We start from the raw sequence: 17,406 nt of genomic DNA, 5'->3' as shown, positions 1-17,406 counted from the left end.
TTTATACATAATCTACTTATGATCACATGTTTTATTTTTCTTTCGTAAATAATAGGTTGTTGTGTATATTATGAAGAGATTTTGTAAATTAAATCACAACCCTTATATATATATATATATAAACAGAGTTTTTGCCAAAAATAATAATTTCCCGCCAAAATGTCATTTCTAAAAAAAGAAAGATTTATCATCAATATTGATATATGTGCACTGCAATAAATGATCGCTTCAATTATTGTTTGCATTGATTGTATCAATTCATTTAATTCAATTTCGAATTTAATTTTTATATTAATTCAAATGTAATTGATGTATTATATGTTATTTTTATTTTTTTCTCAAATTAAAACTAAACTATATTGAAAAAGTAAACTATATTAAAAACTTTTGCATTAATTATATCAATCAGTTTAAGTAAAAACTGTATAAATAAATTTAAAATAAAAATGATTGCAATGTTCAGTATCACTCATGAAGTAAATCATCCAAAAATAAATTTTGCTATTTTAAGTAATTTACTACCCAAATTACTTACTAAAAAAGAAATACAATATTTAATTAGTTTATTTAAATTTTTTCTAAAAATAAAATTGATTGATTGTTAAAAATTATCATTACAACAAAGTTTTCCAATGGACATTAATTTACTATTTAATAATCATAAATATTTTTATCCCAAATACATATTATTTCGAAATTACCTTAATTTGAAAGAATTATTGCATTGTAGTTTTCTTCCAAAACCATATGTATATTGTATATCTTGAATATTCTTCTTAAAAATTCAAATCAGATAGCACAAAAAAATTAAAAGAGATAGATTCAAAAGAGTTTCAAATGAACATTAAATTACTCTCAATAAACATGTATATTACCCTCAATAATCAGAAATATTTGACACTCACTGTGTGGGGACCCAGACGCTAATCATGTTTTAATCATCATTAGGATAATTTAATCAATTATAATAAACAGGGTCTATTTTTATTTTTTTTAAATGCGGAACGTAATGGAGTCAACTTCATATACATATCAGTATAAAAGTACAAATCTGGTACTATATATACAATCATTCAAACTAGGGTTTAACAACTAGTTATCACGTGTCCGAACCCTATCTATGGCAACATCAAAGTCCGTGGTCTCCACTCTAATCATGATCTCTCGTCATCTCTTCGACCCTGATCCTGTCCCACCTGTTGTCATGCACACATACAAACACGACACTAGCCGGATAATTCCGACGAGAATATAATCTCAGTATAAATCAACGAATATGCAATCATATAATCAATCTAAAGCATGAAGCAAATATCGGATATATATCAAAATCTGAAACATAATTAATATCAAACTATCAATCATACTCGTGACTCCACGACTCAGACTAGACTCAATCCTAGTCTAGGGATCCCGGATTTCCAGATGTTGGTATTCCTATATCGGCCAACAGTAATAGAAGAAACTTCCGATTCTATCCACGTCGATATAACCAAACATCCAGTATCTTGACCTATCCGTCACAGACTGTGGCACTATCGCCAATACAATATCTTGTAACATCGTGCAATGTGCCCGTGGCGATCCCACACTATCAGGCACTTCTGTCACAAGATTACTCGTCTAATACTCGTCTAATACATGCTTCCTATAAATCAATAGAACATCAATATAAAATCAAATCAGTGCATATAACAACAATAAGTATGTGATTTAGGGAAACTCAAGTATATCCTACTTGAGTCGATCTCCCGATACCACATTGACTTATATCTTTCGTTTGTAATCTCGGTCTGAAGCAATATCAGTTCTGAACTCAAGACTTGTCTCTGTAAATCTGAACCGATATATCGAGAATCATAATATCAATATTCCATTCTCAATTCAACAGTGAATCTGATTAATCTGGATTTAAGTCAATTCAATGGCATAACGGCATAATCTCAGTATCCCCGTCAATACCATATCAACAGACATCAATTACAAATCATAACTCATATCCGATATAATTTGTAATTCATTCATAATCCAAATCTGTCCGATTTCCAAATCAATATAATCAGAAAATCATAACAATTATATAATCAATCTGTTTTTCGATCTGACTTCGATTCTACGATGTGTAGTATATCAAGAACACCATATATCAATCAAATCATAATTCCTGTAATATCACAATTTCAAATGATAACAGAACTCAATAAAACTTACGTCCTGTAGTAGCTGTCGACGAGAGAATCACAGAACTGTGTTCGGATCAAAATTCTGATAATCGGATCAAACAAAATCAAAATTCTAGCCTTGAGGAACTGTGAAGGAATTTGCTATGAAATTCTCCAATTCTTGCTGCCGAGCTTTGATGGAAGAAGATTATATATATATCAAGCAAAGCATGGCATGACAAGTGTCCCACTCAATTCCATAATTGCACTTTAGCCCCTGAATTCTTCACTATTTGCAATTCAGCCCTCAATAATTACGAAATTGCCATCAAATTTAAATCAAGTATTTTTCCACTTAATTACAAAATTGCCATCAAATTTAAATTAAGTATTTTTCCACTTAATTACAAAAATGCCATCCATAATATTTTCTTTTCGGGGTCTCATAAAATTGATAACATCTCGGGCCTTACAATTCTCCCCCTCAGAGACATGATTTCGTCCTCGAAATCTCAAGCAATCATATCACAGGTAATTAAATAAGAAATAACAGAAACTAAAATAGTAAACTCACATCAATGGAATAACTCTGGGAATTCCTGTCTGATATCTGATTCAGTCTCCGAAGTAGCTTCTTCAATGCCATGACGAGTCCACTGGACTTTCACAAGTGGGATGGTCTTCGGTCTGAGTTGCTTTTCTTTACGATCAATAATCTGAACCGGTTTCTCAATATAACTCAGAGACTCATCAAGCTCAGCCTCGTCTGGCTGGATAATATGGGAATCATCGGGGAGATATTTCCGTAACATAGATACATGAAAGACATCATGTATTCCAGATAGAGAAGACGGTAATGCAAGTCGATAGGCACGATCTCCTATCTTCTCGAGAATCTCATACGGCCCAATAAAACGTGGAGAAAACTTCCCTTTCTTGCCAAATCTGACAACTCCTCTGAAAGGTGAAATCTTTAGGAATACTCGGTCTCCAACCTCAAATACCAACGGTCTTCGTCGAACATTGGCATAATTGGCCTGTCTGTCCTGAGCTGTCTTCATTCTCTTCTGAATCAGCTTTACCTTTTCTGTCATCTCTCTAATCATATCAGGTCCAATCTCAGGAACCTCAGAGATATCATCCCAATACAGAGGGGATCTGCACTTCTTTCCGTACAATGCTTCAAATGGAGCCATCTCAATACTCGTCTGATAGCTGTTGTTGTACGAAAATTCACAAAGTGGCAATGCATCTTGCCATCCAGTGCTAAAATCAAGCACTACAGCTCTCAGCATATCCTCCAATGTCTGGATCGTCCGCTCTGACTGTCCGTCAGTCTGTGGATGATATGCGATACTCAGATGCAACTTCGTACCTAGAGCCTGCTGTAAACTCTGACAGAAGTGCGAAGTGAACCGAGGATCACGGTCTGAAACAATCGATTTCGGCACTCCGTGCAATCTGACCACTTCTCGTACATAAATATCGGCCATCTGGTCATATATGTATGTCATTTTGTATGGAATAAAGCATGCAGATTTGGTCAATCGATCAATCACGACCCAAATAGCATAACAACCTCTGGAGGACTTCGGTAACTGCGTCACAAAATCCATGGAAATGTGATCCCATTTCCATTCAGGAATGGACAAACTCTGTAACAATCCTCCTGATTTCTTCCTCTCGGCTTTCACCTGTTGGCAATTCAGACACTTGGCCACAAATTCAGTAACATCAGATTTCATTTGTTTCCACCAATACTGTGTCTTCAAATCATTATACATTTTCCTGCCACCAGGATGAATGCTAAATCTACTGTTATGCGCTTCTGTCAATATCTGATGTCTCAACTCTGAAACATTCGGTACAACAAGACGATTATTCACATATAGTACATCATCATGTACCTGAAACTCTTATCGATGACCTGATCTGACCATCTCAATCGATTTCTGTACTTTCTGATCAACTTTCTAAGCTGCTTTAATCCTCAAAATTAGCTCTGGTTCAGCTTGCACAGTATATAATCTCATCGGTTTACAATCTGTCTCAAATACCAATCCAGACAAACAACAATCCTCTATCAAATTTGAAACACCTATTGTCGATAAGGATAACGAACATACCTTTCGACTCAGTGCATCAGCTGCTGCATTCGACTTTCCAGGATAGTATTTGATTTCACAATCAAAGTCTTTCAGCAAATCTAGCCATCTTCGTTGTCTCATATTCAATTCTGATTGTGAAAACAGATACTTCAAGCTTTTGTGATCAGAATATATCTCAAATTTCTCACCGTAGAGGTAGTGTCGCCATATCTTCAGGGCAAACACGATAGCAGCCAATTCAAGATCATGAATCGGGTATCGAGTCTCATGTGGCTTCAACTGTCTCGAAGCATAAGCAATCACATGCCCTCGCTGCATCAGAATACAACCCAAACCTCTGTGAGAAATATCACAATAAACAACAAATCCACCAGTACCTGAGGGGATAGTCAATATCGGTGCACTGGTCAATCTCTTCTTCAACTCCAGAAAACTGGACTCACAGTCTTCTGACCAAACAAATGGAACATTCTTCTGAGTCAACTGAGTAATTGGTTTAGTAATGCTCGAGAAATCTTTAATAAATCGGCGATAATATCCTGCCAAACCCATAAAACTGCGAATCTCTGGCACTGATGTCGGTCTCGGCTAAGAAATCACAGCCTCAACCTTGCTGGGATCAACTGATATACCATCTCCGGATATGATATGACCCAGAAATACTACCTGTCTCAACCAGAACTCACATTTCGACAGTTTAGCATACAATTTCTCAGTTCTCAGAATTCTCAACACAGTCCTCAAATGCTCAGCATGCTCAATCATATTCTTTGAATAAATCAAAATATCATCAATGAATATGATAACAAAATCATCCAAATATTTCTGAAAGACTCGGTTCATCAGACCCATAAAAACAGCTGGGGCATTCGTAAGACCGAAAGGCATGACAATAAACTCGTAATGTCCATACCTGGTTCTGAATGCTGTCTTTGAGATATCAGAATCCCTGACTCTCAGCTGATGATATCCAGATCTCAGATCGATCTTGGAATAGACAGATGGTCCCTGCAACTGATCAAATAAATTATCAATACGAGGCCAAGGGTATTTGTTCTTTACCGTAGCCTTGTTCAGTTGTCGGTAGTCAATGCAAAGTCTCATCGATCCGTCTTTCTTTCGCACAAACAACACTGGAGCACCCCAAGGAGATACACTCGGTCTGATATACCCCTTGGCCAGTAAATCCTCCAACTATTATTTCAGCTCTTTCAATTCAATCGGTGCCATTCTGTACGGAGCCCTCGAAATCGGAACTGGCATCAACTCAATACTGAAGTCTAGCTCTCGAATCGGAGGTAATCCAGGAATCTCATCTGGGAAGACATCAGCAAACTCACACACCACTGGCAAGTCCGCCAATGATTGACTCGATTTCAGTAAATCCACTGAATAGACAAGGAATCCATCCGCTCCTTTCTGCAACAATCGAGTCATAGATAATACGGATATCAAAGGAATTCTGGCTCGAGAACCCTTACCGTAAAATTTCCACTCCTCGGCCATGTCAGGTCTGAATCTCACTATCTTGTGGAAACAATCAACTGTAGCTCTGTACTTGGTCAACATATCGATCCCGATAATACAGTCAAAATCAGACAACCCAATTACAATGCAGTCTAGCTCAATCTCATGCCCATCATATCATAGTATACAAGATCTAACAGAAGTCACTGATACAAGACCTTTCCTCAAAGGAGAAGAGACAGATACTACCGCAGATAGGGACTCAATAGGTAATGCATGCATCAATGCAAATCTCTCAGAAATAAATGTATATGATGCATCAGTATCAATCAATACATATGCAGGATAACCAGAAATAAAACAGTTACCTGCAACAACGTCATCAGGTGCATCCTGAGCCTGTTCCTCAGTCAAAGCAAAAACTCTGGCCTGCTGTCTCGGAGGCTGGCTCACTTTCTGGCTACCTCCTGGCCTCTGCTGTGACTGGGTCGATGGTGCTGGCTGAAATGAATGGACAGCAGATGGTCGTCTCCCTGTCTGAGCCACTGATCCAGATGACTCCGCTGCCTGGGATCTCTGGGCACCTCTCTGGGGACATACTAGGGCAAAATGTCCCTGCTGTCGGCATATACGAAAAGATCCAAACACTCCTCGGCACTGCTCTGTGGAATGCTTCCCTTCACAAGTGCTGCAATAGGGTCCTGTGTAACTCTGGCTCTGACCAGTCTGTCTCGACCCACTGAAACTGGAAGAACTGCTGCCAGACTTCTTGAACTGTCTTCCTCTAGCTTTCAGATAGTCCTTCTTTCCACCACTGCTCTTTCCACTCTCGAATCTAGGAGGGGGTTGCTGTGGTATTGGTGCTGGGGCCACAAACAAAGCTCCTCTCTGTCTCATCAGACCAGCTTCTGCTCCCTTTGCTCTGTTCAGGGCGTCAGCAAAGTTGTTTGGTCGCCCAGTGTTCACCAATGTAAATATCTCTGGATTCAAGCCATTGATGAACTGATCAGCCACCGCTTCTTCATTCTCAGCCACATGTGGAGCAAATCTCAGTAGTGTAGAGAATTTAGACACATATTCCTCAATGTTCAACTGCCATTGTCTCAGATTCGCAAACTCGGCCCCTTTGTCCTTCCTGTATGAAACTGGAAAGAACCGCTGATAAAATTCGGTCTTAAACACATTCCAGGTAATAGTCGTACCTCTATGCTCCAATGCCTTCTTCGTTGTAATCCACCAGTTCTTTGCAACGTCATGCAACTGGTGCCCTATCAGTTTCACTCTTCGCTCATCTGTATAGTCCAATGAGTCAAACAACATCTCTATGTCATCTAGCCAACTCTCACAATCCACTGCAGTCTCAGTACTCTTCAGAGTCGGTGGATGGAATGACTGAAATCTCTTCAGAAGTGTTTTTATCGGAGTTGTTGTGACATCCATCGGAGGATTTGAAGTACTGCCCTGTTCCGTAATTCTTCGGGGAGGCATATCTGATTATCAAAATGATTAGTAACCCAAAACAACAAACATGTTTCAGTCCTCCTCCGATCATCTTACTGCTGATCTAGAATCGGTGCTGATTCATTCTCAATAAAACATATTACCACATCAAATCAGATAAATCAAGTAACATGTATTAAAGCAGTAAGACATGCTAGCAATCAAAAGCAGGAGAGAAAACTCAATCTACCCCGCTCACTAGCTTCTATCTCGATCTAAAGGATCTATCGCTCTGATACCACCTGTTGTGGGGACCCGGACGCTAATCATGTTCTTAATCATCATTAGGACAATTTAATCAATTATAATAAACATGGTCTATTTTTATTTTTTTTTAAAATGCGGAACGTAATGGAGTCAACTTCATATACATATCAGTATAAAAGTACAAATCTGGTACTATATATTCAATCATTCAAACTAGGGTTTAACAACTAGGTATCACGTGTCCGAACCCTATCTATGGCAACATCAAAGTCCGTGGTCTCCACTCTAATCATGATCTCTCGTCATCTTCTCGACCCTGATCCTGTCCCACTTGTTGTCATGCACACATACAAACACGACAACAGCCGGATAATTCCTGTGATAATATAATCCCAGTATAATCAACGAACATTCAATCATATAATCAATCTAAAGCATGAAGCAGAGATCGGATATATATCAAAATCTGAAACATAATTAATATGAAACTATCAATCATACTCGTGACTCCACGACTCAGACTAGACTCAATCCTAGTCTAGGATCCCGATTTCCAGATGTTGGTATTCCTATATCGACCAACAGTAATAGAAGAAACTCCGATTCTATCCACGTCGATATAACCAAACATCCAGTGTCTTGACCTATCCATCACAGACTGTGGCACTATCGCCAATACACTATCTTGTAACATCGTGCAATGTGCCCGTGGCGATCCCATACTATCAGGCACTTCTGTCACAAGATTACTCGTCTAATACTCGTGTAATACATGCTTCCTATAAATCAATAGAACAGCAATATAAAATCAAATCAGTGCATATAACAACAATAAGTATGTGATTTAGGGAAACTCAAGTATATCCTACTTGAGTCGATCTCCCGATACCACATTGACTTATACCTTTCGTTTGTAATCTCGGTCTGAAGCAATATCAGTTCTGAACTCAAGACTGTCTCTGTAAATCTGAAACGATATGTCGAGAATCATAATATCAATATTCCATTCTCAATTCAACAGTGAATCTGATTAATCTGGATTTAAGTCAAATCAACGGCATAACGGCATAATCTCAGTATCCCCGTCAATACCATATCAACAGACATCAATTACAAATCATAACTCATATCCGATATAATTTGTAATTCATTCATAATCCAAATCTGTCCGATTTCCAAATCAATATAATCAGAAAATCATAACAATTCTATAATCAATCTGTTTTTCGATCTGACTTCGATTCTACGATGTGTAGTATATCAAGAACACTATATATCAATCAAATCATAATTCCTGTAATATCACAATTTCAAATGATAACAGAACTCAATAAAACTTACGTCCTGTAGTAGCTGTCGACGAGAGAATCACAGAACTGTGTTCGGATCAAAATTCTGATAATCGGATCAAACAAAATCAAAATTCTAGCCTTGAGGAACTGTGAAGGAATTTGCTATGAAATTCTCCAATTCTTGCTGTCGAGCTTTGATGGAAGAAGATTATATATATATCAAGCAAAGCATGGCATGACAAGTGTCCCACTCAATTCCATAATTGCACTTTAGCCCTTGAATTCTTCACTATTTGCAATTCAGCCCTCAATAATTACGAAATTGCCATCAAATTTAAATCAAGTATTTTTCCACTTAATTACAAAATTGCAATCAAATTTAAATTAAGTATTTTTCCACTTGATTACAAAAATGCCATCCATAATATTTTCTTTTCGGGGTGTCATAAAATTGATAACATCTCGGGCCTTACACACTGCATGCAACTCGGGATTTCCATAATTTGAAAGAGTTAATGTATGGTGTAATTCTGTCAAAAGCATCCAATGTATACTTTTTGTCCCTTGGGATGTTTTATTTGAATTTTAAATTATAAATAATGCAATATTGCATATTATGTTAGAAACCAATTTTATTAAAATTTATATAATTAAATTTATCTATTCCAAAATTGAATTCTGAAATGACTTTTCTTTTCAGTACCATATATGAGTTGAATCCTTTAAAGATGTAATGTTCTTTTAATTTAGATTTGTTCGTTGTTATGAAATACCTATATATGGAAACAACGAAAACAACGAGACATTAAGTTTGAAATCTATCTTTCATGATCAAGAATTAAAAAATATTAGTCTTCTATTTATACAAAATTTTAATTATTATTTATTACTAATGTCATAATTTTCTTCTATATTACAAAGTTCACGGATACATGATAGTATAATGTCCCGTAATGAAAATGATTAAACCAATTCTAAAGAAAGCAAGCATCTTATTAGAAGACACCTTATAAAATTTGTTGACATTGTTTTGGAATACATTTAGTAAATGTTAATAAAATAACTTTTCTGATTTATACATAATCTACTTATGATCACATGTTTCATTTTTCTTTCGTAAATAATAGGCTGTTGTGTATATTATGAAGAAATTTTGTAAATTAAATCACAACCCATTTGGATAAAGATATTGATGAAAAAATTATTTTTATCATTCAAACGTGTCAAGCACGTGTCATGTCACAAAATTGTTTGTGAATGTGGATTTAGACGAAATTACTGAATTTTTAAAAAAGTATTTCTCATTAATTTTGTTGAATGTGATTTAAAAATATTTTCTTATAACGTGTTAAAAAATAATAATATATAACTTCTCGAAAAGTAAAGAATTAAATATGTATTAAGGTTGATGTCCGACATCAATATACTAAACACGATAAGCATCATGTTATTGTCTTATGCTAACACGATCTAAAATTTTGATATATGATAGTGATTATTAACCAAAAAAATTAATCGACATGCGTTGTATTTAAGAAACTTTTTAAAATTAGCGAAAAAATAGTTTTTATTTTTATTTTTTATAATTGTATTATTTTTTAAAATTTAATATCTATTTTTTTTAACTAATTTTTAATAATATCATCCCGTGCATCGCACGGATTAAATACTAGTGAAACCAAAAAACAAAGATTTTAAAAACATTTTCCTTTTTCCAACTATTTTTTTTGTCAATCTCTTTCTTTTCCGTATGAGAATGATTAACACAATAATGCTACCAATATGTATAAATAGTATTAGGGCTACATCAATATACTTAAAATATCCTTAAATAAATAATTAATTTTCACACATATATTAAAAATCTTTATGTAAGGTACAGAAATTTAATTCACGTAACCAGAATGCATGCAATCTAGGGTTTTATTTTAAATTATGTGTTTAATTATTTTTATGCATTTTATGCATAATTATTGCATGGTAGTATTTACATCATGAAATTTTAAAAGTCCATGCATTAGGGTTTCTAGATGCATTTCGCAGTCGAACGAGGAACGAAAATCGGAAAATCATCAGGAAAATTATTTTATTACATGATTAAATTTTATTAATTTATTTAAGGTGTTTTTAATTGTGTTTTGCAAAAATAGGCTTAATTAGGTATTTTTACCCGCATGATTTTATTTTTATCTGGTGCGCAAATTTTATCGAATTGGGAGACTTTTTGAGGGTTTGACTATTATTTTCAAAAACTTTCCAACACGAAATATTTTTCGGGAGTGTGTTTGGATTTAATGGGTGACTTAATTATCTTTTTTAAACTTTTAATGATTAAATTAGGGCCCATTATCTATTTGCTTACTATTTAATTATCACCTAAACTACTCCTTAACCTAAACCTAAGTCATAAACCAGCCGACACCCTCCCCTCAGCTGCAAATCCTCTCGTTTCCAGCATCTAGCTTCAGCAAAACCATCGGCCATAGCACTTTTATTGCAAGAAATTTCTCTGGTGCCTTCCCGTTGCGCGGTTCTTCGAAGTTTTCGTTCATATACATCAAAGGCACGCTTGTATCTCTCCTTTTTCACTCATACACGCCATTATATACTGAAATATGTGTGTTGTGTTTCGAAAATTAAAGATCTCCCTTGTGGTGATGTTTTTGGCTCCAACTTGTCACGAATCATGCATGATATGATAATTCACTCACGTTTTTCTTGTACATTTGCGTAAGGGGGCTGCTAGATCATGGTGTTAAGTGGACATCTACGTCAAGGATCTCAGGGGGTCAAGTGCTAGGGTCGCATAGGGCTGAGGGAGTGAGCACAAGGCCGGATTGTGGGTTTTCTCGCGTGAGGAGGGAGAGATCGACGATGGGAGAAAGTTAGGCGGTGAGGGATTGGTCCCAGGACTTGGACTTGTCTCTGATGGGTCCGAACCATGACCCGGGAGGGCCCTAAGCACCGCTGCTCGAACCCTAGGGCAGCACGAGTGAGCTTGGTGCAAGGGAGTTGCGGGTGGGGTGATAGCGACTCCTAGGGTGAGGGTTCGGTGTGCAGGCTGCATGGGGCCGGGGCCATGAGTTCATGGGGTCCAATAGGGTCCTAGAGTGACCTTAGTGAGGTTGAGTCATGGCTGGTCATAGGTGGTTCGGTCTAGGATGATGAAAAGCGCGAGTGTGTACACTAGCTTTAGGTTGGTGGCACACTGGATTTTTCCAGCAATTGTTCCAGTAGGTTTTGAGTGATTAAGAGCTCGGTTGTGGGGTTTTTAGGACCTTTTAAGGGTTTTTAAGGTATGGTAAAAAGTTGGGAGAAATTTGGTTAGGTTTCGGGTCGATTCGGTTTAAAACTAGGACCCCATCTAAGTTTTAAAACGAATCGGTTAAGTTGTAAAATGAGCTCGAGTTTACGTCTAAGAATGCTTATAAATATGCTTTGGGATATTTTAAGAATTTTGGTAAACTTCGGGTCAATTTTAGAGATCTAGGGATAAAACGGTAATTTTTGGGTTTCTAGTGGCAAAATGGTCATTTTGCAACCGGGGTGAGATTTTTGTCCTGCAGCGCCCTGAGCACAAGTTTAACATGTTTTAAATGTTTATGCATCATGTTCATGATTTGTATGAAATTATGATAAATACGTTGCATGCTTGGTTTAAAGGAAAAATTACGTATATTCATGGTTTTATTTAAGTGGTGAATATGATGACACGTTTTGAATGATGGGAGTTTGCTGTGACTAACACGATGACACGATGACATGATGACACGATAGGTTGGGGCACGATGGATGGGTAATGCTGTCGCTGATGTCTCCGCCGCCGGGTAACTCGGTTACACATAGATAGATCCATCGAATGACATGATAATACGAAAGTCAGAGCTGACGAACGTAATTCAAATTAAAAAAATGAACATGTATATGTTGATACGATGATACATACTATGATTATTGACATGATTTGACAGGTCACGATTATGCATATGATTTTACCGCATACATGAAATGTATGTTGATTACGATATTTTTCAGTGCTGCTTGTTACGTATATGTATTTGTTATCACGGTACAGATGTGTTGAGTCTTTAGAGTTACTAGGCATGTGTGATGCAGGTGATCAGGATTTTGAGGGGGCTGGAGGTGCTGAACTCTGAGCCGACAGTCCTTGTGGGCGACACGACCTGAGGGCCTCATGATTTTCCGGACATTTACGATTTTATGTTATTGAGATTATTTGAGCATTTATACGCTGTTTTATTTTACTGATTGATGTTATGATTTTTACTCGTTTTTGCTCCGCTATATTTTTATTGATAATTACTTATGATTATTTTTAAATGGCATTTTCTTTAAAAGAGATGCATGCAATTTATTTAAATGATTTAATTCAAAATGTGAGCTTTACAAAAAAAATAAAAAAATTCCGCACTTTCAAAACGGTAGATTTTACAGTTGGTATCAGAGCAAGGGTTCTGTATAGGGTTGTGTCACCGCCAGCTTCTGTAGCTCAGTCTTCAAACCTCAAGTCTGTTAGCTTTTATGTCTTAAATGTTTAAAATGATTTACTGTTATTACCTGCATGCTTTCATGATTTACTATGCATGTTTAACTGCTTTTACGCTTTAAGGTTTATTATTTTAAAAAACTAGATTAATTGCATGATGAGTTACATTAATGAATTGGACTGTATTCAGATATGCCTCCCAGACGCGCTCCGAGAACAGACAGGCATGATGATATCCCTGAGGGTGGCAGGGGCCCTCCACCACCACCACCACTACTGGGAGACCCACCCAGCTACCTGAGTACTGGAGGGGATAGCTAGATTGATGGAGCAGGCCCAGCAGGCATCCCGACCACAGACTTATATCTATGAGCAGTTTAGACGGCTCGGCCCGAAGGAGTTCGGTGGTACCACTGACCCTTTCTTGGCAGAGGGATGGGTTAGATCGCTGGAGCTGCACTTTGAATACTTACAGATGGGAGATGGCGATCGGGTTAGGTGCGCCGTTTATATGTTGAGGGATGATGCGTCCCTATGGTGGGAGGGAGCCGCCCATGCAGTCAACTTGGCTACTCTCACTAGGGACAGGTTCAAGGAGATGTTTTATGGAAAGTTCTTCCCAGCTGATGTCAGGGGCCGCCTGACGAGAGAGTTTATGAGTCTCCGTCAGGGGGACTCGTTTGTGGCAGAGTTTATCAGCAAGTTTGACCGGGGCTGTCACTTCGTGCCTCTTATTGCCAGAGATGCCAGGCAGAAACTGCGGCAATTTATGGATGGACTGAGACATACCCTTCGCCGGGATGTGATGTTGATGAGGTCGGTGAGCTACGATGAGGCCACTTCCTATGCATTTCAGGCGGAGCAGGTGCTCCGAGACATAGATTTTGAGATGCAGCGGAAGCGGCATCAGGCCCAGTCCAGTTCTCAGCCGCAGAAGAAGCATTTTAGGGGACCATCGAGATAGCAGGGGCAGCAGAAGCCCCAAGGACAGCATAGGGGGCTAGGACAGCAGTAGCCACCTCAGGCACCAGGGGCTCCTAGGCAGGAGGGGGGACCACCGTGGAAGCAGTGCAACAAATATCACTATGGAAAATGCATGTGAGGCACCTACAGATGCTTCGTATGCAAACAGGAGGGGCACAAGGCTGCAGATTGCCCTAAAAACAAGGGTTCCACTACCGGCAGGGAATATGTGATGCATGCCGAGGAGGCTGAGGCGGAGCCAGATTCTACTTTGATAACCGGTAACCTTTATACTTAAGCTTTTATATGTTTACCGCTTTGATTGCTTGTATTTAATGCTTGCTTGAGGATTTATTTATTGGGATTGATAACATAGAAGGAATTAGGATGCATGCTCTACCTATTTAGGATTAAGAATTTAATGGTTTGATTTGAGAAATTTTAGGGACCCAATTGTATTAACTGGTAAATTGAGGACTTAATTGCTAAAATCGAGATTTTTGGGACTATTTTCGAAACCCCTGTAATTTAGAGGATTTATTGGTGACATTTCGAAAATTTTATCAATTTTTGGGGCTTTAAATCCGAAAATGAGGAAGGGCTGTATTGCAATTTTCGATAATGGAAAGACCAATGTGCAATTTTCGAAACTTTAAGGGGTTAAATTGCAATTTTCGATTTTTTTGAGGTTGAATTTCTAATTTTCGGGAACGATGTTTGGGTTTATTGCAGTGATATTTAGAGGACTTTGGGTTAATTGCCGATAAGAAGTTCTTAAGTTCAACTCTATTAGATTTGATGATATGTTTTGTCGCAGGGAAGATATATATATTTTAGGTGTAGCCACGCATGCACTGCTAGATTCAGGGGCTACACACTCGTTTATATCCGAATCTTTCGTAAAGCGATTAAGAATCATACAAGTAGCGATGGATTCAGGGTTCAGAGTCTCAGTCTCATCCGGGGTTCAAATGTTCACTTCTAAGATATTGAAGAAATTGGAGCTTCGGTTACAGAAGTATGCGGTACATGCAGATTTCATAGTGCTACCACTACCGGAGTTTGACATCATCTTGGGCATATAATGGTTATCTTCTCATGGTGCAGTCATAGATTTTCGACAGAGGTCAGTTTCTGTCAGATCGCCCGGTGGGAAAACATTTGTTTTCGAGGTAGCTAAACATCAGCAGATGCCGCACGTTATTTCCTGCATGTGTGTGAGGAAGCTTATCAAAAGATGCTGCCAGGCATTCTTAGCCAGCATTGTATCAGTGACAGAGCCAGTCAGTCAGAGGCTGGAAGATGTGGATGTGGTCAGTGAGTTCTTTAGTGTGTTTCCTGACGACGTTTCAGGCATTCCACCAGACAGAGAGGTGGATTTCTCTATTGAGCTTATGCCAGGGACAGTGCCGATATCTAAAGTACCTTACTGATTAGCGTCGGCAGAGATGAAAGAGCTCAAAGATCAGATTCAGGATCTGTTAGATAAGGGTTTCATCCACCCTTGCTTTTCTCCTTGGGGCGCACCAGTTCTTTTTGTAAAAAAGAAGGATGGCAACATGCGATTGTGCATTGATTACCGAGAGCTTAACAGAGTCACAGTTAAGAATAAGTATTCGTTGCCTAGGATTGAGGAATTATTTGATCAGCTTCAGGGAGCATCAATGTTCTCCAAGATAGACATTCGATACGGATACCATCAGCTGAAAGTGAGAGAGTCTGACGTGCATAAGACAGCCTTTTGGACGCGATACGGGCACTCTGAGTTTATGGGGATGCCCTTCAGACTGACGAACGCGCCAGCGATCTTCATGGATCTCATGAATCGCGTGTTGCTATCCATATTTAGATCAGTTCGTCATAGTCTTCATTGACGATATTCTGATCTATTCGAAGAGTAGGGAGGAGCACAGTCAGCATCTGAGCACAGTATTGCAGACTCTACAGGATAGAAAACTGTATGTCAAGTTCAACGAGTGTGAGTTATGGCTTGACAAGGTGGCATTCTTGGGCCACATTGTATCTCGGGATGGCATAGAGGTCGACCCCAGCAAGGTAGAGGTAGTCAGAGATTGGTCGGTTCCTAAGAGTTTGACAGAGATCCGTAGTTTCTTGGGATTGACAGGCTATTACAGGAAGTTCATCAAGAGCTTTTCTTCTATTACGGTACCTATGACCGCCTTGACAAAGAAGAATGCCAAGTTTATTTGGGGACCTGAGTGTTAGGAGAGCTTTGAAAGACTGAAGCTAGCATTGACCACTGCACCAGTGCTAGCTATGCCATCAGGGCAGGGAGAGTTTGTGGTTTATACATATACATCTAAGCTTGGGTTGGGCGCAGTTCTGATGCAGCAGTACAGAGTGATAGCCTATGTGTCCAGATAGCTGAAGGTCCATGAGAAGAACTATCCGACTCATGACCTCGAGCTAGCACCAGTGGTATTTGCCCTGAAGATCTGGAGACAGTACCTGTATGGGGAGAAGTGCACGATATTTACAGATCATAAGAGCCCGAAGTACTTCTTCACACAGAAGGAACTGAATATGCAACAGAGGAGATGGCTTGAGCTGGTGAAAGACTATGATTATGACATTAGTTACCATCTAGGTAAAGCTAATGTGGTTGCAGACGCTTTGAGCAGAAAGCACGCAATGATTGTCCATCTGTCAGTGCAGAGACCGCTATAGGCTGAGATTCAGAGATTTGAGCTTGCAGTTTATGCCAGGGACGAGGCCCCGAATCTTGCTACTCTGATAGTATAGCCGACTCTGTGAGACAGAATCCGGACATGGCAGACTTCTGACGAGCAGTTACAGAAATGGGGACAGAAAGACGAGGCTAAGGGCCAGAGACTGTATACAGTTGTGGACGTCATAGTCAGATATAGGGACCGCCTATGGGTTCCTGACAGTGATTCCCTTCAAGCAGATATCCTGAGTGAGGCCCACAGCACCCCGTACTCCATCCATCCAGGGAGTTCAAAGATGTATAGGGATCTACAGACTCTGTATTGGTGGCCGGGCATAAAGAGAGATATTTTGCGATTCGTCTCCGACTGTTTGACTTGCCAGCAGGTCAAGGCAGAGCATCAGAGACCTGCAGGGAAGTTGAGACCACTCCCTATTCCCAAATGGAAATGAGAGAACATTACTATTGATTTTGTCACAGGGCTTCTGAGGACTACTGGAGGATTCAATGC

Source organism: Primulina tabacum, chromosome 10, assembly GCF_025594145.1.
Source record: "Primulina tabacum isolate GXHZ01 chromosome 10, ASM2559414v2, whole genome shotgun sequence".
NCBI lineage: Eukaryota > Viridiplantae > Streptophyta > Magnoliopsida > Lamiales > Gesneriaceae > Primulina > Primulina tabacum.
Note: the sequence above shows the minus strand (reverse complement) of the source record.